This window comes from Microplitis demolitor, chromosome 1 (assembly GCF_026212275.2).
Source record: "Microplitis demolitor isolate Queensland-Clemson2020A chromosome 1, iyMicDemo2.1a, whole genome shotgun sequence".
Lineage (NCBI taxonomy): Eukaryota > Metazoa > Arthropoda > Insecta > Hymenoptera > Braconidae > Microplitis > Microplitis demolitor.
The window spans coordinates 22,422,435-22,445,708 of record NC_068545.1 but is presented as its reverse complement, the minus strand read 5'-3'; the positions used below and the strand labels follow the sequence as shown (position 1 = coordinate 22,445,708).

The window sequence follows — 23,274 nt, the reverse complement described above, 5'->3', positions numbered from 1 at the left end:
TTCGAGAAATTATTTCCATCATTAATATTTTTAAAAATTATTTTTACTTTCTTTAATTGAAAAATTAATCATCGACTTTCTTGGATCTAAGAATTTGATTACATTTTTTTTATAAGCCCTTGAAATCTATATTTTGAAATCAAAATTTTCAATTCTTGTGGTTTGATAACTGCCTAAATAGATCTTGATAATGAAAGAATGAATTCTAGGTATTAAAAATTTTTTTCTCACTCAATGTTTTAAATAATTAAGCTGATAATCTGATCTGTCAATATTAATTATGTGCTATGTGTATAATGAGGTACCATAAAAAAATATCTATGTACCCATACACATATATGTCAACATATATTGATATTAAATAAAGTTAAAGGGTACTTTGACCCATGAATAATGCGGTATAATGATGACAAAATTTATTCGAGCGACAAAAAGCATCTAATGGCTCCTCTATAACATGTCGTTTTCTGTACATATATATCTATATGTACATCATGCGCCCAGATATTGCTGATGATGGCTAAACGAGGGTTGATGGTATGGTTTAGCAATGACATTCCCTAGAGCAGCAACTCTTCGAGAGCATATCCGTAATATTTGGTACAGTGGAGTTGTCGTAGTCCATAGTCAGTAGTCAGTAGTCCTCCGTGCTGGTCGTTTCCTAACTGCGGATAATAAAATGGGTCATGAAATACCAGTCTCTCCACTATGAATATAACCAAATGCAATACTAAACTACGGTTGGATTGACGTTGACTATTTTCCGCGCTCGTTACCTTCAATACTGAAACGCTAGATGAGTTATTTTTTCGGATAGATGGATGAATGGATAGATCGTCGGTTGATGCATGTGTCTGTGCTGATACATACAGACAAACAAATCTATCTTACTAAAATATATATATTTATTTATATATATAAATAAAAAAAAATGTAAAAAAATATGTTGAAAAAAATTTTATACCAAAAAAAATATACGAGGGATTTGCGGCGATGAAAGCGTGGAAACATCATATACTTTTTACAATTAATTAATGTTTACTTTCGTTGGTGGAAAAAAAAAAACAAAAAAAAATATGCATCACTGATAAAAAATATTTTTACAGAGCGAGGATTTTTATTAAGGGCTCAGGGTAGTATGTTATTCGACATTAGTCTATTTAAATGTTTTTTATTTTCTGTTCAACATTTTTTGTTATTAAATTTCATAAAAAATATTATTGCAATAAACTTTTTATCGGTTGAAAAAAAAAATTTAACGTTTTCATATATATTCTGATAACAATGATATTCCACAAAAGAAAACCAATTTCAGACGTAATTAACGTCGGGATGATATATATAAAATAAAGAAATAAATAACTTAAGTAAGGGTAGAAAGAGTCGAGTTTCTTTAGCGATTTAACGGTCGATCAGCAGAGTACTAGTCGACTTTCTACGGCTCGTTTGAATATCCAGAGAGTACTTTGAGCCCATTATAGGGCATTTAAACCGAGTTTACTACACCAGCGAGCAGTTAACGCATCTTAAAACTAAACTCTCACTATTACGATACACTTTTCTTTAAACTGGAAAACCGTGACTATACACTACTGTATCATCAATAAAATTAACAATCTCACGCAGTCGTAGAATAATTCGCGCGAATAACTTTTTTTAGTCACTTTATTTTCTTTCCTCATTACGCGCTAACAACTTGTTTTAAAAACTCGCTAAAAGTTTTCGCCCAAAGCGAGAATTAGTATAAAATGAATTTTAATTAAAATAAAAATAATAATTAAATTTAAATTGACATCAATATACAGCATTTTATTTAAATTACATATTTAAAGTTAAAAGCATGCATTTGTGTAAATTAAATTATCCTACATGTTCCCCAGTGTTCTAGTACCTTGATGTACACTCGTGGTTACAAGCTCACTTCCACTCACAATAATAATGATAATAATAGTAATAATATAGCTCGTTGTATGTCGGCACGATGAAACTTGTTTTTCCCTTTCTCTCAATTGCTCGCTATTTCTACTTGACTTTTTCTCTCTTACTCAATAACCAACATACAACTTATTCCGATACAACCAACCGACTGAGCTAGACTGTATCCGCGTAATATACAGCTAAGCACAACATAAAGAGTTTTAGTGAGAGTGAGAATGAGAGTAAGAGTAAGAGTCGAGAGTAAGAGTGAGAGTAAGAGTAATCTCGGTACTTTCGTTTTAATTCTCGTTCAGTCAGTACGGGTGATGTCATAAATATTACCCAGCTCCATGACCTGAAATAATACTTTACTACATGATTTTGTGTAGCGAAAGGCTTCTACTCTACAATGCGCTCCTTTCCTTGCCTTTCTTTGCTATACAGTCTATGGATCGAGAATCTGGAACGCGTGTAATCGCTCAATCTGTCTTGTTCTGACAAAACGATCAAATTTGTACGGTGTTAAAAAAATTTTTTTTTGGTTTTCAAGGATAATTGTTATGGAAAAATTAATTTATTTTATACGAATTTCGATTTTTTAAATGAATAAAAATACTTGAGCATAATCTTTAATGAAAATAAAATGTGACTACTTCAAAATATATGTTTTATGTGTTTTATCAAGATGTCAAGGTGGATTTTAATTAAGAAAATTTTTAAATACAGTACTCATTTTTTTTTTAAATATTTTGATGAGGTTTTGATAATTTTGAGTTTATTAAAGACTTTCTATGAAATTTTAACGATGAAAATAATTTTTACACATAAAAAAAAAGTTTTCAATGAAAATTATTATTTTTCAAGAACAATAACCTATAACATTGATATATTTAAAAATAAATTGACTTATGAACAATGAAAAAAATTATTTATGGTAAAAATTGTTTTATCAATAGAATGGAATTTTAAACATAAATTAACTAATGTAGATTTATATCACTGTGCATTTAAGGGAAATAATGTAACAATTTTTATCGATTGGTAACTCAGGGAAATGTTGTTTTCACGAAAGTTAGTTTTTTCTCAGTGAACTTATTAGAAACTTCAATTTGTCTTAAATTTCGAAGGAAAGTTTTAACAGTATTTTTAAAATTTTAGTTTTTAGATCGAAGCATTTAAAATTCTTCAAGAATATTTTCATTTATTAAAAAAAAAAATTGAAAATGTTCAGACAAAACGCTGTAGTCGATCTACGGTATGTTATTATGATAAAACTATAGTACAACGTAATTCTGCTCTATTTTGATAAAAAGCTGTACCTCCAAATCCAACATTTTGCCAGAACAGTGCAAAGTTTTGGTAATATTGCACTAAAAAAAAATTAAATATTGAATATTAATACTCTCGAGTTTTAAATTTTCGTCACAAAAATTCCATATTTTTTCAGGATGTAAAAACTATCATATCTTTCATTTAAATTTTAGAATTCTCGTTTTTTTTTTGTTATTTTTACCGCAAAAAAATCCGAACTTCTGTGAAAAAATTTCCAAGTTACTGTGAATCAAATACGGGCGGGTGATTTTTTATTTATTTAATCCTCTGGGAATAAAGTTTATATACTATTCATAAAAAACAACTCCCAAGAGTGAAATATGAGTAGTAAAAATAATAAATATTTATATAAATCATTTATTTATGATTTCATAAAAAAAAAAAATTTTTTTTTAATTTTACTAATTAATGTAAATTTATTTCAACATTTAAGTTCCATAATCAAATCGGATTTCTTACGCTCCCAATTTTTCGCAGTATAATTAAATTATCGTTATTTCAGTAATTATATATAATTAAGTGGCATTAAAAAAACGTATCCAGCATTTATCGGACAAAACAGTAAATCCCATGGTAGAGAACGTTGTGTCAAAACCACGCAGCACACAAGTAAACTGTAAATTACTGAATAAAAGTACGGAGATTTTATTTTAAATCGATATCTATATTTATTATGAATATGTATATGTGTAATATATATGGATATATGTAAATTAGTATAAGAGTATGTATGATGTGGAAATGTAGTAGACCTGGTTCTAATAGTCTGCTCAATGTGGTCTACTGCAAGTGTACTCTTTGGTGTTTGATGGTAATATATAATCGTGTGCACTGACGATACACGTTCATTATGGGAGAATAAATTAACAGATAACTATTCTATTATTATATGTACGTACCGACTAGTCTATACCACAAGAGTATAAATAAGATATAATATAACAGTACGTACAGAGAAAGTGAGCTGCTTATATTTACTATTGCGTTGCGTCATTCATCATTTCCTGCTTGTCAATATCACCGGAGGCAATTCTCGATAAATTTATATGTGAATTTATTTATACATGTCTGATGATGTGAGACTGTAACTAATATCTCAGACTTACGATATTAATCTATGGCTCATCGATTTTATCACTTTATCAACGGTATATTATTCATATTTATGATTATCATCAACATCTTTATTGGCTTGATTTATTTGTTATTTCATTAATTATCATATCAATTTATTTCACAATTAATATAAATTATTTTTTTATTGTTATTATTAGTTTAGATTTTTTGGCTGAACAAAATTTATTTTGAAGATAATTTTTGTGGTTGGGTGACGAAAAAGTTTAGAATAGGATTTTTATATAGAGACATTCAGCTCGTAAGATAATTTTATATAAATTTTTCGTGGGTCATTAGAATACCGGAAATTTTTTGAAAATTTTTATAAATGTTTGTTAAAACTTGAAAAATTATTTCATGAGTGTTTTTCGGTATTGAAATGTCTAATGACCCATAAAAAATTTATATAAAAATTTATTATTAATTTGTGAGATGAATGTCTATGTATGAGAATCTTTACACTGTAATAAATCGAGAGTAAATTCGGAGTGATCTGGATTTTAATTAAATCCGCATTCACTTCGATTCGGAGTTTTGATAATTAAATAAACCCTCCTTCAGAGGGAATTTTACTCCAAGGGGATTTAATAAATAAACAGTCATCCGCTCCGAATTCACTCCGCGAGTATTCATTGTATGTTGAATTTCATTCATATTGTGAAAATGAATTCAGATAAATTTTTCGAAAAAAAAAATAAATTCATATAATTCAAAATATTTGATCAATTAAAAAAAAAATTAACTCAATATTCTTTAATGATTCATTATGAAAAATTACTTTAGGGTTCATAAATGTCGTAATATTGAACTCAGTTAATAAAAATTAGCGGAGAATAATTTATTGAGTAATAAATTTATTTAATTAAAAAAAAAAATGATCAATTAAAAAGTAAAAAATCAAACCCATGTGCTTATACTTCTTATCACTTCGGGATCCCAGTGTTCTCGCGGCATTTTAATTTCAAAACTTTTTTAAACTTAATTAATTGGAAATTAAATTTTTCTCTGGATTTTTTCTCAAATTATTTTATCAAGTTATTCAGGCTATTAAAAAAATAAACTTTATTTCCGGACATTCCAATGAATTATTTTTAAAAAAATTCTAATTAAATTCAAAGCTTTATATTCGTATTATTTTTTTTCAAGGTCGGCTAATTCACCCCCGTAAATTTGAAAGCTAAGTTACAAAAAAAAAAATATAAAAAACAACCCCATTGGTAAATGTTAGAGATATTCACTCTCATTAATTGATTCAAAGGATAATAAATGATAAGAATAAAACGTGATTTGAGTTGCGATTTACTTTTTCAGCTCGACGAGCTGGTATTACGATCAATTGGATCCATTTGAAAAATTACCAATGACGGTTTGAAAAAGAGGGCGTGTCAAACTCGACTCTGTTTATAGAACCCAACTCTCTCAGTTCGAGTATGAGCATTTACCGATGTCATATATGTACATAGCTAGTAGTTATACTCTACTACATTCATATTAGATTTATATATAAATCCATATATAGTCAGTATAAATGAATAGAACTTAATGTAATCCCTTATCATGAATTCGTGACGGGATTGAGTGATCTATCAATCTATAAAACATGTCATGAAGGGTGTGTGGTTTTTCAAGACATGCTCGGAATTGAGACAATATAATTAATCAGCACTGAAATATTAATTTCAAAAAATCTTTCGAATCGATTAATCATTTAAGTAATAATTTGAATCCTCTCTTTTTTTTAATTTACTTGAAATTATATAATTTTTTTCTTTATAAATTATTTTTATTCGATGCACACTTTGAAAATTTTTATGTCAAAATTTTATAACAAAGTGTAAAAAGTCAAAATCTATAACTTTTGTATACCTTAAAATTATGATTCAATGGTATTGTAAAAACATTATTATAGTAAATTTAAATTATCATATGCCAATGAAACAGATAAATTATGAATTTTAAATTTCATTCAAAATTTATAATGGAAAGTAAAAATTAAAGGTTAAAATAATATATTATTGCAAGCGAGTATAAACTTGGAAGTACATAAATACAAAATATGATTTATAGAATAGTGTCTACCACTAGGTGGTAATAAATAATTATGATATTTATTTTTTTAAATTAAATGACAAAGTTGTTTTAATTTTGATTTTAATACGTTTTTGTCATAAAATTACAATTATTTCTTGTCAAGTGTTTTGACATTTCAAAAATTTATGACGGAAAAAATATTATGCAGAATGACTGTAGCTGAGTAAATAAAATAGAAACGGTAAAAAATTCAAGTGATTTTTTTTTCTGGTGTAAAATTGCGTACTAATTATTTAGTAATAGATAACATCTTAATAACTTTTTTTCTACTAAATAAAAGAGAAGAATTTTTTCGAATTAACTTTTATTTCATACGTTAATGCAACATTTATTTGAATTCTAGTAGAAAATTAATATAAAGACTTTATTGTACGTCACTGAAATAAAATGTATTAATAAAAGAATTTTAAAGTTAGCACTATCAGTAGTAATAGTCTACAGAAAAGTTCAAATTCTTTCTCAAAAATTGAAATGTTTTGTATAAAAATCAAAATTTTGAAATAAGGGATATAAATTTCCGTGTAGAAAAAATTTGTACGAAAAATTTTCGAAAAAAATTCATAACTGAACTTTCAAATTTGAAACAACTCTGAGCTTTGAGTTGATCATTTTTGGAACTTTGAAAAAATTCAAAAGTAAAAAAATTTTCAACTAAGTACTTTTTAGGAATTTTTCAACTTGAAAATTTAGCTGGTTTGAAGAACATTAGAAGACAGGTTTCGAAATATATTATCAACGTTTTTCGACTCTTTACAACTTCTCAAGAATAAGGTCTGAAAGTTGAAAAATTTTTTACTCGAATTTTTTTAAAATTCCAAAAATGATCAACTCAAAGTACGGAATTATCTCAAATTTTGAATTCATCGTTATGAATTTTTTTTTAACGAAATTTTTTTTACATTTTTTTTTTAGTAGACGGTAATTTTTAATTAAAAATTGAATTACGTCAATTGCCTATAGCTGCTATTACGAACTTTGTAACCCCATTTATTTATAAATACGCCGGAAAAAATTTTTCGAGCATTCTTACCAATTTATTTTATGCAAATTATGAATTATTTCCCAACAATGAAAAAATTGTATATCTTATAAATTAATCTTAAATTCCAATATAACTTTTATTAATAAATAAATATCTGATGAATAATTTCAATAGTCGCGTTAAATAAATTATGCAAAATTATTAAAATAATTTACATTCCTATTATTTATAATTGAGTGGAATGAACGTGAATTATCGATTAACATATCTATATAATAATAATAAAGAAAAAATGAATAAAAAATTCCGCGATCATCGATGCGTAAATCATGATGTAGATATGCGAACAAATAGACGCAATGGAGCGAAAATATTATAATAATACCAATAACAATAATATTAATAATAATCACAATAAAAAACAATTCCCTCTGAAAGTTCATCGATTGTTTTTTATATTCAATTTTTTTTTCTGTTAATGATTTACATATAACCACGCTATCAATTAACGTTTACTTATTGCTTTAGCACTTTCGAACTCTACAATTAGCTTATATGTAAATATTTATTTCCTCCGTGATGATTGATGATAATTAATTAACTCCCAATAATTTTTATTTATTTTTATTAAGTTTATGGCCTTGGCAATCGGTTTAAAATAAATTTTAAAAGTACATATATTTATATGTATACATATATATATATATATATATATATATATATATATATATATATATATATATATATATATGAGTTGATTATTAATTTTATGTAACTCATAATTCAATATGTCTATTAATATACTGTTAAAAGGTTTACGGAAAGGTAAAGTGAAATTACAAGATATATGCATGTATACATATCTATATATATTTATTTACGTTAGTATGTGTTACTTAAAAATTGGCTCAAGTTCCGTAACAGCAACTTTCTCACTATACAGAGATAGAGTATTGGATTCTTTGGCGGAAGTATAAGTGGGAGCAATTGAGGGCGAGTCACTTACGCAAGTTACCGGAAATATGTATATATTTAGTACTGTTCCTTTTATTCCATTAAAATGAAAATAAAAATTATATATAATTCAAATATTAAGACTACTTTGTAGCTAAATACTCAATTTAAAAATTTTTAGTAATAATACGGAGTCAAAAAAAATTCAAGGCTTCTGAACAGTTTAAAATTATTGAGAAAATTTAAAATACGTAAATTGAGAAAAATAATAAAATTCTAAAATAAAATTGATGATAGTGGAGAATTTATATGTAGAATAAATTAAACGTTGAATTTGTCCATAAAATAGTTTATGAGTCAGTGATTAATCTGAAGAAGCCTGAAATGTATAAGTAAGCTAGAGCAAACTGAGTAATTTGTATTTAAGATTGCTTGGGTAAGTTGACTTTTCTTAACTGAGAAACGGTTGAATTTAAAAGTCATAGCATAGCTGAGACGCTGAGAGTGCCGTGTAGACGAGAGTATAAGCAAGAAGAGTTTGCCAGTCCTGGGGAGCAACCAGTGGTTGCCTGAGGTCACAGTCAGTAGTTTATGCAGCTCAACGCTTAGCTGTCGTGACACAAATGCGCGAGCGATGAGCTACTCGTGTGTACATACTGGTGTTATATGTATCAGCCTACCATCTCAGTAATAGCGAAAAGATATAAAAATAATACACACTGAATTGACGAACAAGGGATGAAAAAGGTTGATACCAGGAGCTAGAGCCTCATGATCAATGGGATTGGGATAAAATTTACCCAAGAGTTTTATCGACTACTTTAAAAAGAGCTAGAGGTACTTGATATTGTAGATGACGACCCATACTCATACCCTCTAATAGTGGAACATATATATGTACTCCATCACATATTCACTGAATGCAAAGTCACGAATCCATATACTTTATACTTGGGTATATATATTTTACGGTACCGGGTTTCCGGCAAGTCGATATGCTACCAGCTTAAATATAAGTTGGCATATCCACCAGAGTATCCTGAAGAATATCTGCTTGGATGGCGCAAATGGGTTATAGAAAAGTAACTTCGCTTTTTTACTATTATCTACTAAAAAGAAAAAAAATTATTTTCTTTCTTCAGCACAAAAATAAACTCGACTATTTTTTTTTATCATTAAATCGTTTTATACTTTTAAAGAAATTTGATACTTTTTGCAGTTTTTTTTTTTTTTTTTTTTTTTTTTTCATTCAAATAAATCTGAGTTATTGGAACTTAAATTATTTTAATAATTCTATAGCTACATAGATTTTTTATTGCTACTCAAAATGTGTAATCAGAAGATAAGTGCACCATGATAGACGACTTCTAGATTCGGTAAAAAAAAAAAAAAAAAAAAAAAAAAAAAAAAAAAAAAATTATTTTCTTTTGAAAGTCAGCTTAAAAAAAATACTTCTCTATCTACTTCATTGAGCTCCAAAAAAATGTATATTGTAAAAATACTGATAGATAGTTACAGATTCGTTCAATATGTGATAAAAATATGAACAGTAATTGAAACGCAATAAAAGTTTTAAAGTACTATTATATATATGAGCCACAGACAAATTTCTTCGAAATAAATAAAAACCGTATGTTTAAATTATTAAAACCGATAAAAAGCTCAAAAAATATATGTATTGTACAATATCATTTTACATATTTAATATCACAATGCACTTCAATATTGAATAAAATGGATTTTTTTTTTTTCACTGAATTTATTATTTAAGTATATCGTAAAAAGCATAAAACCCCATATGTGCTAACAAATGTGTCCCTCGTGTATTAAATGCAATTACCTACGGTAAAAATCTATATAAACCGACATATTTGTCATAAATTTCATCAGACTGCCAGTGCAATAGACTTTTATCTATTATGATGATAATCATTTTTCTTATACCTACAATGATACATTATATCTTATATATATATATATATATATATATATATCCGAGTCAGAAAAATAATTTGATTTTGGCGTAATTTTAAAAAATTGAAAATAAAGTAAATCTAGCAAGACAAAACCAAGTCAAATTTAAAATCTTTTAGGAACAAATATAAAACATATTTTAAGATATGAAACCACATTCGGTTTTGACTAAATTTTCTTACTTAATACCGATTTACGCCAACTAAGTCTAATTCAGGTCACGGTGTCTTGAATTTTACTTAGTTGATTTAAATTTTTAAATTAAAAAGTCATATTGAAGTTAAAAAAAGTAAATGTGGCCAAAATCAGGTTGCACTGATAAAAATGGTGAAAAAAATGAGCTCAAAAAATGCTGTCGTCTAAACTTGAAACAGGAAGTTGAGTTGCCAAAAAATTATCATGCTACACTGAGAGAACAATTTATTTGAGCCAACTAAATAGATATATTTTACTAAACAAAATTACTTATTTCATTCAAATATATATTTGTTTATAGTTAACAAATCTTGGTTGAAAAAAATTCCACTACGGCTGAAATCATTATTTCATCCAAATAAACCATATCTTTGTCTCAAATAGATACTGATTGGGTTCCATTCAAATATGGGATTTATTTGCCTGAAACAAACCTCATTTAATTCAAATAAATTGTTCTCTCGGTGTACACTGTACAAAAACTATAATATATAGTCAAAAGTTATTGATAAATTGTAATGATTATTATTTGTCTAAATTAAGAATAATAGTCGAAGGTAAAAAATTTTTGGAGGCTGACAATAATAATTATAGTGCAGCATAATAATTTTTTGATAATTCAACTTCCTGTTTCTAGTTTGGTTGACAGCATAATAAATGTGTAACTAAGTCAGATGTAAGTCAAAAAAATTATGGCAGTAGAATTATCAATAAAGTTATTTTTTTGACCCGAGTATATATACTAGGATATAATCATTTTAGCGAGCACCAGTAAAAGCTACGCACGTGTTTAAACCGATCGCCAATAGGATTAAAGATTATAAATAAAGCATTAACTATTTTTTGTGTCCATCATCAGGATCTCGATTTATAAAATCTATCATCTCATAAATTATATCAGCGTGAAATATCTTAAACTATAAAATCTGTACACATAGTTTATATATTTTGATGTATCATCAAACCCAAAGTTATGAAGATCCCACTGACTGTGACTCTAGATTAACTGCATAGCAGCGTAAAAGAATCAGTGATATATTACTTATATATAGTTAACTTGGCGTGTAGTACGAGCAAGGGCTCTAAAGGTTCAACATTCTACAATAATAACAGCAAGTTAGGCTATATAATATCATCTTCAGTGAAGGCGAGTCGTAACGTCTATCGTCTTTTCTCTTATTCTATACCATCAACTACAACAACGATCATAGTGTAGAGTTTTGTGTAGAGCAAAACATAATATAAGAGTATATAAAACCAGATGAGAATGGAATGACGGCCGCGAGGAGAGACTGTATATATATATATATATATATATTGTATAATAAAATAAAATAATAAGAAGAGAAAAAGACTCGAGGCCACGGAGGTCTGCTTCGTGGAAGTCTCACACGTCCAGCAACCATTTTCTTCTTTCTTTTCTTATTATTCTTATGCTTAAGAACCTTCATTTCCCTTCTCTCTTTCTTCTTTTACATATTTACCTCATTCCTTATTTTATTCTTCCTCTTATATCTTTTTGCATTCGTCTAATACTTTTTTTTTCACATTATTCGCTTTCCGTAATATCTTCACTATTATCTTATTCGTATCGCACAAATTATTTACCGCGTTTTTTTCTATGGCCTAAAAAGTTATTTAGTTTCACGTACACTCATGGAAATGAATACTAATGCTCAGAACAGAAAAAAGGGTAAAACGGGTCTCCTAAAAAAATTTCGCGTTTTTTTCACTACTTCTTTATTTCAGTCTTTTAATAAGTATTTGGTATCAATATGAGCTAGACATGGAAAAAAATTTCAAGATTTTGGGCAAAATACTTCTTAAAAAAAAAAAAAAAAAAAAATTATATTCTTTTTGAAAGTAAATTTTATCCATGGCAAAAATAATCCTGACATAATATTTTGCATCAAAGAATTTAATAAAAAAAAAAAAATTAATTGATTTCAATTCGATTTTTTGGATCAATATATTTATGATAATTATTAAGAAATTAATTTCTTTGAGAAACATTTACCAGCCAAAGTATTATTTTCTCCAGTAATAAATAAAAGACGAAGAACTAAAAGGGCGAAGGCTGAAGGTTTATTTTTTTTATTCAAACTCTGCACACATTTTACAAACTACCGCCGAGATTTGCTATTCCCTTTATTCTTCATCTTTGTTGCGAGCTTCAATGCGATCTTGACATTCCATTCTACCTCTCACTCATACTTACAGGCATAAAAATCATCAACAGCACAACAATGTTTTTAAAATTTTATTTTTTTATTTTTAGTTGCAGGATAACTTTCTCCTTCATCTTCCCAGCTCTTTCATTCTTTATTAGGTAGATTTCTCATAGAAATCAAACTAATGTGATTGTCTTCATGATGTAACTTTTAGAAAATTTTGCCATTTTATGTCTCTATTCATCACCTAGTCATAAAAAAAAGAACCGCTGATTCAAAAGTTTATTTATATAACCCGCAATTTAGTGTCCAATGAATTCCGACTATCGTTTCTAATTGATTGCAAAGAAATTTTGTTCTTTTATTTTGTGAAGCAATTTGTACTTTACTCAAGTTAAGTTTGAATTCAAAGTAAAATTGGTAACATAGTTTACAAAAATTACTCTTTCAAATTTTATTGAATTAACTTTCATTTAATGATCTCAAAGTAACTCTTCAATAAAAAAAAAAAAGTCAAAATCTGTTACAAAATGAATTTCAAGCGTTCTTTAATTTTTTATGACCGGGAAAACCTGAAAAATGAACTTTACTGCGATTTCATATATCTTACAATTTGAAAATTTTTTTAAAAAGTGTATTTTTTAATAAAAAGTTATTTTAATTTCGTGAAATGTCTGTTACATCTCGTAAAACAAACTTTAATTATTTTTTGACATTTAAAAAAGAAATTTCATCTTTTCATTGGGGGAAAAGTCGGATGGGATAATTTTAAAAAATTGAAATTAATATTCATCATTTATAATTCATAACTTAATATGTATTTAATCGATGAAAGAAGTTTGTAGCTGGCAAAAAATATTACATAAAGAGGAAAAGAAAATGAGAATTGATAGGCGGAATTTAATGATCTCAGTGAGTTAAAATGGGGATTGATGTAACGACTACAGGGACGTTGATGGTTTGTGATGCCAGAATGTAAGCTAATGAGGGATCTACTAAGTAATTTAGAGAGATTCTTGTAGCACACTGTGTACATAAAGTTCAGGTGAATCTTAAAATTATTGGCTTTGCTGTTCTGTATCTGAGTAGGGACAACTAAACTACTGTGCAAGTACAAGTAAAAGGCCGACGGCTGGACTCAAACCATCAATCACTATCGTGAGACTGCATTTTTCGCTCGTCAAATTCTTTTATTACTATTTTTCTCTTAAAGATCTATACCTACCCTCTACCTATTTTCGACCTAAGGACAAGCTTCTAAATAGTTAATTCCACGAAAATATTTTTAGATAAATTTTTTTTTTCAAATTTTTTCTCGTTTGTAAATTTATCTTTTAGCTGTCGATATTTCTTTTACATAATCAACTAGCATTTATTTTTTAATCTAACCGGTTATTGTTAAAAATTCTTCAAATAGATACTAGCAAAAAAGATGAAAATTTTGTTAGCTGACAAAAAATTATAGGAATATTTTCTAGGCACTTATAAGAATGGGTCCCATGGAGCTAAAAATGGTTCCTATACATCATAAAAAATGGTACCATAACTATGGGAAACGTTCCCATAAATGGGAATAAATTCTAGAGCAATGTAAAAATGGTTCCTAATCGATAGATGAAAATGTGGCTGCTCAATTTCAAAACACAGCAACTGACAAAAATAAAATTTTTAAAATATATATGGAGTCATGTCCACAAGATTCTAGTGGAACTAAAAATACTTAAAAATCGATTTTTAAAAATTTTTCCCTTTCCTATAATATATATAACAATTCCTATAAAATTATGGGCATGGTTACCATACTTAATGGTAATACTTCCCCATAATATATAAAAATGGTTCATATAATTATGGACACAGATGTTTTCAATGTATTCGCCATGATCCCTATAAGTAATTGAAATAATTTAAAAAAATTTTTTTGTTTTTTCATTCTTTTAAAAATAAAAATTTTTTATAAGATTGAATATAAAGAGTAAAATAATAAATGAATAATTAATTTATTTATAAAGTAAAACGAAAAAATAAGTATGCGCAAAAAGCCAGGAGCTGAATAAAGCCTGAAAGAATCTATTAAATGTTAACGAGACAAAATGAAACAGGACGTGAGTTCGTGCCGTGACATGTTGATCCGGGATCTACTGGAGGCGTTTGCCGGATATTTTTAAGTGTAGAGAGTAGTCTGCTGTAGTGGATTCTCATTCAATATACATATACATATATACATATATATACGATACAGGTATTCTAGTAGTACTATACGAACAAGATGGAACGTGATCATTCAGGTTAGACTCGTGGGCTTGTGGGTTAGAATGGGACCCAAACAATAGAGACCGTTAGATACGGGCTCAAGGATATTCGTCTACTCGGCTTGTGCCCATACCCATGCTTATATACCATCCAATCCGATCCGAAGGAACCCTAAGTTTCTAAAGGTGAGGTATAACAATTTAGTCGTTTAAAAACTGAACGTAAATACTACGACGTAGAATCATAAATATACGAATAGTATTTATTGTAGGTATAGGTAGAAGAACCATGAGAATAGACCGATGGGCAAATTGGAATCCCTTAAGGATCATGTGGATTCTAGTGATCGCAGGACGTTGGAATAAGAATTTATTTTAGCCCAAGAGGGAGGAGAAACTGGTTTCTTGTACGTCGAATCACCAGGAAAATAATAAAACTTTAAGTTTACGCTTTAACAGTAAACTCTTTTCGCTTAAACTTATAAATATATTTATATTTAACTTTCATTTCTATGAGTAAATAAATTACTTGCTCAACTATGACAACGCATTTCTATTCTGACTCTGACTCTTTACATTAACTCTGACGGCGGGCGTTGTTCGGCAGAAGGTTTATAGTATAGGGTGCGAGGAATACGGTATGAGAGTAAAAGGAAAAAGAGTAAAAGAGTAGTCAGTAAGCTGAAAAATGTCGAGGTTCCATCAACCAGATAGCTTGTGAGCAAGGTAAGAGATTGAAACGACTAGAGCTAGAGCAGATGATTTTCAGTTATCGACTCTGGATTAAGATTGTCCTCGAAACTCACTCAACTTCACTAAGTCTCACTCGGCTTCTGCTCTCGTTCACAATTTAACTATATATGTATATATATATACAATATACTTTATACTAAACTCTGCTAGCTTTTTCGACAAATATTTTTCTTCAATTCGAAATGGTTATGTGGAGGTATACCGACGCTGATGCTCGACTCCCGAGGTCGAAATTCACATCGCAGGTGACACTCGGCTGACTTTTTTTTTTTTTTATCAATATCCATGATAGTATGAGAGCTCTACCAGACGCTCACTGAAATTACTCATTTTTTGAATCACATTTTCTGATACTGATGATTGATTTTTAAAATATATATGAAAGCAAATAGATATATACTAGCATATAAGAAAAGATTTTTTAAAATTAAATTTTCTAGAGGATTAAGAAATCCATTTAGATAATCCTTTTGATAACAATCAGCTAAATATATATTTTATTTTCGTATTAAAAATAGTATATTTTACTTGTTGAAAATTAAAAGCGATAAATTACTGAATAAATTAATAATCCGAGTAAAAATTTAACACGTGTAATTATAAATTTAAAAAGTAGGTATACATTTATAATTTTATTACCCAGGAATAACTAATGATCACTCAGAGTAACATATAAATTATGGTAAAAAAAAAAATAAAAATTAAAAGATGAATATTTAATTCTTATACTACGAGAACTCGAGTATTACCTCGAGCGTTCATTTTAAAATTATTATCGCAATTTTCAGGATAAAAGAGAAAAAAATTTTTTAATACACTATCCAGCAACTTTTTTTCCTTAATGAAAAAGTTATGATTTGCGATAAGAGCAACAAGGATGAGGATCTATAGTAAATATTTTTTCACCGCTAAGTTTATTAAAAAGAAAAAAAAAATATAAAATAGCTCAGACATTTTAAAATTAGTCAGGGTGTTAAGTTATTCATAATAAGATTGGCTTTGGCAACAAACTTTAATTGATTTCGGGAAACCCTAATGCATGTAAACTATTTAATGGAAGTATACAGATATATATATGTATATTAATATAATATTATATTTGGTAAATTTAGTGTAAATGTAAGGTATAAGCTAGGTCGTCATCAAAAGCTCATGACACTCTGGTGATGAGATGAAACTTGGGTGGGTACATAAGGCCGTCTCTTTAGCAAAAGCTAATACTGAACTTAGTAAAGCCGGTAACTTTGATAATCGTTTGAATACAGCTTCTAAACTTAATTTGCTTTTGAATCTTAAACTCTGCTTTTACATTTAATATCCCTTCATATCGCAATGGACTAGTTTAGCTGTTAGATCAGATATTTCATTACAGTGTTTAGTCGAGTGGTTGGCATCTCGATCAAGAAATACGGATCTCTCTAATTTTAAGAGATCGAGATAAATGGTAGTGGATATAATGATAGAAGAGTACGCAAGGAAGTAAATAGGGGTGCAAAGGTTACTGAAGAACAAAAAAAAAACTTTTAAGCCAAAGAAGTTTGAGGATCCTGGAAACTGGAAAGTAATGAAGAAAATAACGAAGAAGGAAATAATAAAAGAAAATAACCGGATTAACTGAGAAGTTTGATTAGAGAAGAGTGTACAGTAATAGAGGATGAATTCGTGAACAGAAAAGTTTGGATGTGTGTGTGTATCAAATACGCATCGATTTGATCATCACTTAATGGATATAGACGACGAGAACAGAAACAGAAATTTTAGCTAATACTTTTGTATCCAAGATGGTTTTAGGGATGAAGTTGATAGTGGGAGTGTTAGTAATCGTCGAGAACTCGGTCGAGAGTCGTTGAACTAAAAACTCGTTCACGATCTCGATAATTTATTTCTTTTTACTTATTCTTCTTAGTTGCTCTTTTTTTTTTCATTTTGTTGCTTTTTTTATTTTATCAATCACTCTTTTTACAGCTATTTTAACGATTGGAAAAGTGAACTGCTTGAGTTGATAAGAAATTTTAAAATTCGATTCTTCGTTAAATGAGATTTGTGACTTTGAATTAATATTATCATGAAGATCAAACTGTCAAGCGTTTTAGATATTCAATATGATAGAAAATTTAAAAAAAAGAGTCAGACAAAACGGATAAGTCTCGAGTACTTTAATGGAACAGAAAAAATAGTATAAGTAAGATAAAACCTATTGGAAGAGTTTAAAGTTAACTTCGACAAATACGACTTTTTTTTATTTTCGTAATTTTAAATCTGTTTTCAATTTCGTTTGGTATAGTTGTGCTACAGATTAATTTTAAAGTGATTAGTATTTTTTTTATTTCATGATGAAAATTTTAAAGTAATTTTTTTAATATGAAGAAAACATTGTAGGAACAGTTTCCACGTGCTCATAGGAAATGTTCCCATTGATGAAGAAATTGTTCCTATCGTATCATGAGAACTACCCCTATACCTAAAAACAGCACTATCCATATTGAGAAGTAAAAAATTTTCCTGTAAAAATATTATTTTATATATTAAAGTAATTAAAGTTAAAATTTTAAACATCCCATCAATTTGATGCTGAGTTTTAATGGGTACTAAAGTTTCGAGTAGAAATTTCAGCTCGAGTCGTTGTAAAGAAGGCCGTGACGTACTTTAAGTGTTTTACTACTTCGGTAATAGACGTAGACGAGAATCGAGGGTGGATGTGTGTATCACTTGACGGATATTTAGCACTAAAATGCCCTTAATACCTTCAGGTATCGGGAATAACTGTTTATAGAAAACAATACGTTGTGCCAGGAGCTATATACAAGCGAGCCTATATATTCACATCAATATTAGACTCGAGCTAAAATGATGTTGCCAAGTTATTAAATGAGTGTGCGAAGCACATTCTGGTGCTTGTGTGTATGCCAGTTGAGGGAAACTTGAGTAAAATTAAATCATTAATTTGTCTCAAGATACACTTTGACGTCTATTCATACAACCTTGGGCGAAACATTAAGAAGTAAAACAAGAGATAGATATATAACTTGTACGATGGTGTGTATATGCAACAGCACGTACACCATACAACAATTATATTGATGTAGTAATTAGAAATAATGGTAAGTGTAGGCAGTAAAGATTAGTTAGATTTAACAGAGTGTACCTAATAGTAATAAGTGTCAGAACGCGAATACAAATAGACGGTGAATAAATTTACCACTTTACATCAACGTGGATTTAGTTGCTGTTGTTGTTGTTTGAGTGTACGGAAATTTTCTACGCTACCAGTATATATGTTGGCAGCATTGGTGTGTACACGCAGCCATTTTAAGTGGCTCCACTGTCGGCATTATCTACGATTTAAGTGTTGTAATCCAATTTTACCACCCCGTAATTATCATTACCATCGCCTATTTGTAAAACCCAACGACATCATAAACGTTTCTAAAGATTGCTATTCGTGATTCGACTTTGTGTTAAATCGATCGTGGTCTTACTCGCGCTGTACAATTGCCAACTCGAGCTACTGTGAACTGTAAATGATAAACCAAAAAAAAAAAAAAAAAAGCAAGAGCTCAATGGAATCCCAAAAAAATTGAACAAAAATGTATCAAAGTGATGTCTGTATAGATTGAAGCAAAAGTAAAAAATATAATCTGCGATACGATTCAAGCGTTAAAAAACAACTGTCGGGCACTTTAAATTGTTAAAATGAAAAATTACGGCTATTTACTATTTGTAACAAGAAATTTTTCTTTTTTCGTACTTTGACGTTTTTTCAAATAATTGGAAAAAATTTTTAAACTTTCTATCGCAATATTTTTTTCAGCTCAATGATTTTTTATATAAAAGTAATTATTTATTTTTATTTTTTTTTATATACAACGGAAATATATTGATGAAAATATATCGCAATCATGGTGAAGCATCCCGGAGGAAATGATTTGTCTAGTCTAAAAAAGTATATCTGAGAGAAACCGTTTTCGTTGATCGTTATACTCCTGACTCATTTATTCGCTCTTGGAGTCCATTCCCATCATGAAATTCGATAGATTCGCAATTTCCGTTGTTGAAACCCAAGAGACTAACGCGTATTCCAAATAATATATATCTATATATGTATATATATATATATGCTCCGAATTGTAGAGCTCATAGTGTATTAAATTTAGCATTATTAAATAATTCAAAATCACTTGTCGCAATTTAAATTTATCGCAAAGCAATTTCAATTATCAAAGCTTAAAAAAATATATCATGTTATAATCTTATTAAAAATATAACTGTATTCAAAACATCCAAATAGTATAATAACGATATTGTTATTATTAAATTAACTCATATTATAAATGTTATGAAATAATATCTGATGAATCCGCAAATAATTATCGGTTCAACAATAGCTTTTGTTTTAATCGAGGTCGCGATGAGCTACTTTCCTCCTCGTTCTATTATTATTTACCAGATATGTATTATATATTTTATAATTAGTTTAAACATATTAATTAATTACTATTACGAAAATTTATGGACAAAATTTACAACCGAGTTTAAACAATTAAAATTCAATTGATATAAAATCTATATTTTAATTAAACGCCTCTGTCGTTACTTTAATCACCGGCATTGTAACAGTTAATAAATTAAATTTAAAAATTACTGTCACGCGCTCACCTACATAATTAATTGTTTATTTAAATTATAGCATAATAAAAATAACAGTCGCAGTTAATAAGAATCTAATGTTACCCTGTACATTATATTTAAGTAATCGTTTATTTATACAGCTGTTTATCTAATGTATTTATTCACAGTTAATATTAACTCTCAGCTGAATACACAAAATCGTAATAATGTACTTTGGTTAGGAAGTTTAATCAAGTTCCTTTTTTTTTACATAACTCTCAGCACCTTTAGAGCTTTCTATTACAATTACATTACATTCTCTATGTGTATGTGTATAGTATAATATATGCAATACAATATATATGTATGTAAACAGAGTACTAAGAGAAGTTTATAGTAAATGTTTATAAGCCAAGTGTATACGCATGAGTCAACAGCCACAGTGTTGTAGAATAATATATATATATATATATATATATATATGTAATGCATAATGGAAATATAGGCATACTGTAGAGAATATAATCATGATGTGTACAGCAATATGGTAGCAGCAGTAAAGAAGAGAGTTGAAATATATGCATATATATATATAAAATATATATAAATAGCAGGATGGAGAACATCAGAGTGCGGCAACAAAACGCAACGGCGTATATAACATAAGCACACCTTGTCGGCAGCGCATTGCCGCTGCCCCAGGCTGGCATTTTGCGGTTCTGCGACTGCTGCAGTCTCTGTATGAATGTATGAGTATAAGTTTAGTTAAGTGATCCTACAAGTGGTTGACCCTGGCCCACAGTCTGGCATCGTGCCTCGTTTGCTGACGCATATGCCAACACATAAGGCCCCAATGTCCGTTGGTGGATATCCCGGCGTCTAATGTGTGCCACTGTTACGTGTGTCCATGGACCTATACCTTTACCTCTTTAACTTGTATGTTTATCATTGAGAAATAAATCAAATACCCGATACTCAATAGTTTGTCGTTATTCTCGACATGTAGAGCTCACTGTGTCTTAAATACTTCAACGGTCACTTTCTGTACGACTTGTTATTTTTAATTGTTATTCAAACCCATTATTATTATTATTTGTTTTTGAGATTTTAAAATAAAAAAATTAATTTCTTAAGTGTAATTGACGTTTTCGTTTTACTGCAGTATTTAAGTTTTCGTGAGAAAAACAATTATAAAGGAGGCCAAGTTGGCTGACACAATTCAAAAGACGTTTTTTTTTTCTTTCTTAGTTGTTTTTACATCTATGTCTATAGATATATTTATGACATGTATAACATATTCTGACAGTAATTAGTTATTTACTCATTTACTTACTGAATATGTAGTTTGGTTCATGCTAGAGTAGTCCAGTAGCGAACTATGTATACTATTTAGTCACGCGTGCTGTGCCATGCACGTATAATGAAATGTCATATATGGTCACTTCTTAGGATGTAGTTTCTTAACTGTGAGAAAATGCATAAAACACTAATTCTTATCGTTACCTAGAAAATTATGACCTCAGATCCCTTGTGATGTTTGCCATATTTATACGCAGATCAGCTAAATTTATATCGTCGTAAGTATATATAATATCATTCTTTCAATTTAAATAAAGTTTTATTCTTGTACTGTTGTAAAAATAAACAATTGAATAATTTATTATTACACATCTTAAAAGACAAACGATAATGTGCTCGAGTTCTTTTTTTAAATATTTCGCTGATCCACTGTTTAATTTAATCTACAGTTTATACCCACCATTAAAATGCTGTATGGACATATTGTTTTCAGCTTCATCTCAGACATTTATAATCATAATGAAGATTTAATTTTTGATACTTTGCTAAGAATATTTTCTGATTCGTTGCTTTTAAATTAAAATTTTTAATCTCATTGACGTCAATCGGTCTGTTTGTATCAACGTGCGTAAGCGATATCCTTCGAATGATAATGAGTACATCTGATTTTTTTTTACATTCTTTAACATTTATAGACAATAACTCTGATAAATATGTTCAGTTTTCTAACTTACGGTTAGAAAATTTGGTTATTTTCACTACCAAGTACAAGTAACGCCACGCATGGATTTTGAGAGAAATAAAAGTTTTTTATGTTGATAACGTAGAAATTTTTGATCAATGTAGTACTTAGGAAAAACATATTTATATAAAGTTTCAATTTTTTCTCGAAATAAATAAAAATTTTTTTGAGTTTAAATTCCATTAGAGCAAATTTTTTTTTTTATAAACACTCGTTTTTTAAAATTTTCATTCCCGCTTTCTATAAACGTTAATTATAATTGAAATAAAATATGGATATTAGTATCGGAGGTTATCTTCAATGAAATCATGTGTAAATGAAGTGAAGATTTAAGAATTTTTGCATTTTTAAAAATATACATAACATTTTTGCTATGGTATGAGCACATGAAGTGTGTACTTGGGGACTTTCGAAAAAAGATTTTTTGCGACTCATTTATATCGTAATGTCATAACATAAATTCAAATGTAATACTGGTTGAAATGCTAATCATTTAAAATTAGTATGTATGCATAAATGAGCAAAATAAATAATCATAGCTTTCGACGAAATTCAAAGGCAATCTCTAATTAATTCATACTTTCTAATTTATCTATTTGTCTTGTTAAATATTTAATAAAAAGTTTTGAATATAACCATTGTGAATGTTTACTACTAAAATATATATATTTATATTTTTAGTCAATATTATGCGCAAAAAAAAAAATGCAAACAAGAGAAAATTTACCAAGTAAAAAATTAAATTACAAATGGAAAAGTTGTTAATTTTATAAACATTTTTATAATGACATTAAAAAATATTCAAGTTATATTAAAAAAAATCTTAATGATAAATTATTTAACGAAAGCGCGAAAAGTTGTGTATTTAAAAATTAAATGTGCATGTAA

The 23,274-nt window shown here is 28.3% G+C and overlaps 1 protein-coding gene across 1 annotated transcript in view; it reads right to left on the bottom strand.

Moving 5' to 3' along the window:
* The window catches only part of LOC103580134 (brain tumor protein), a 111,330-nt gene that overhangs the window by 70,312 nt on the left and 17,744 nt on the right, over nucleotides 1–23,274 (bottom strand). The window lies entirely within an intron of this gene.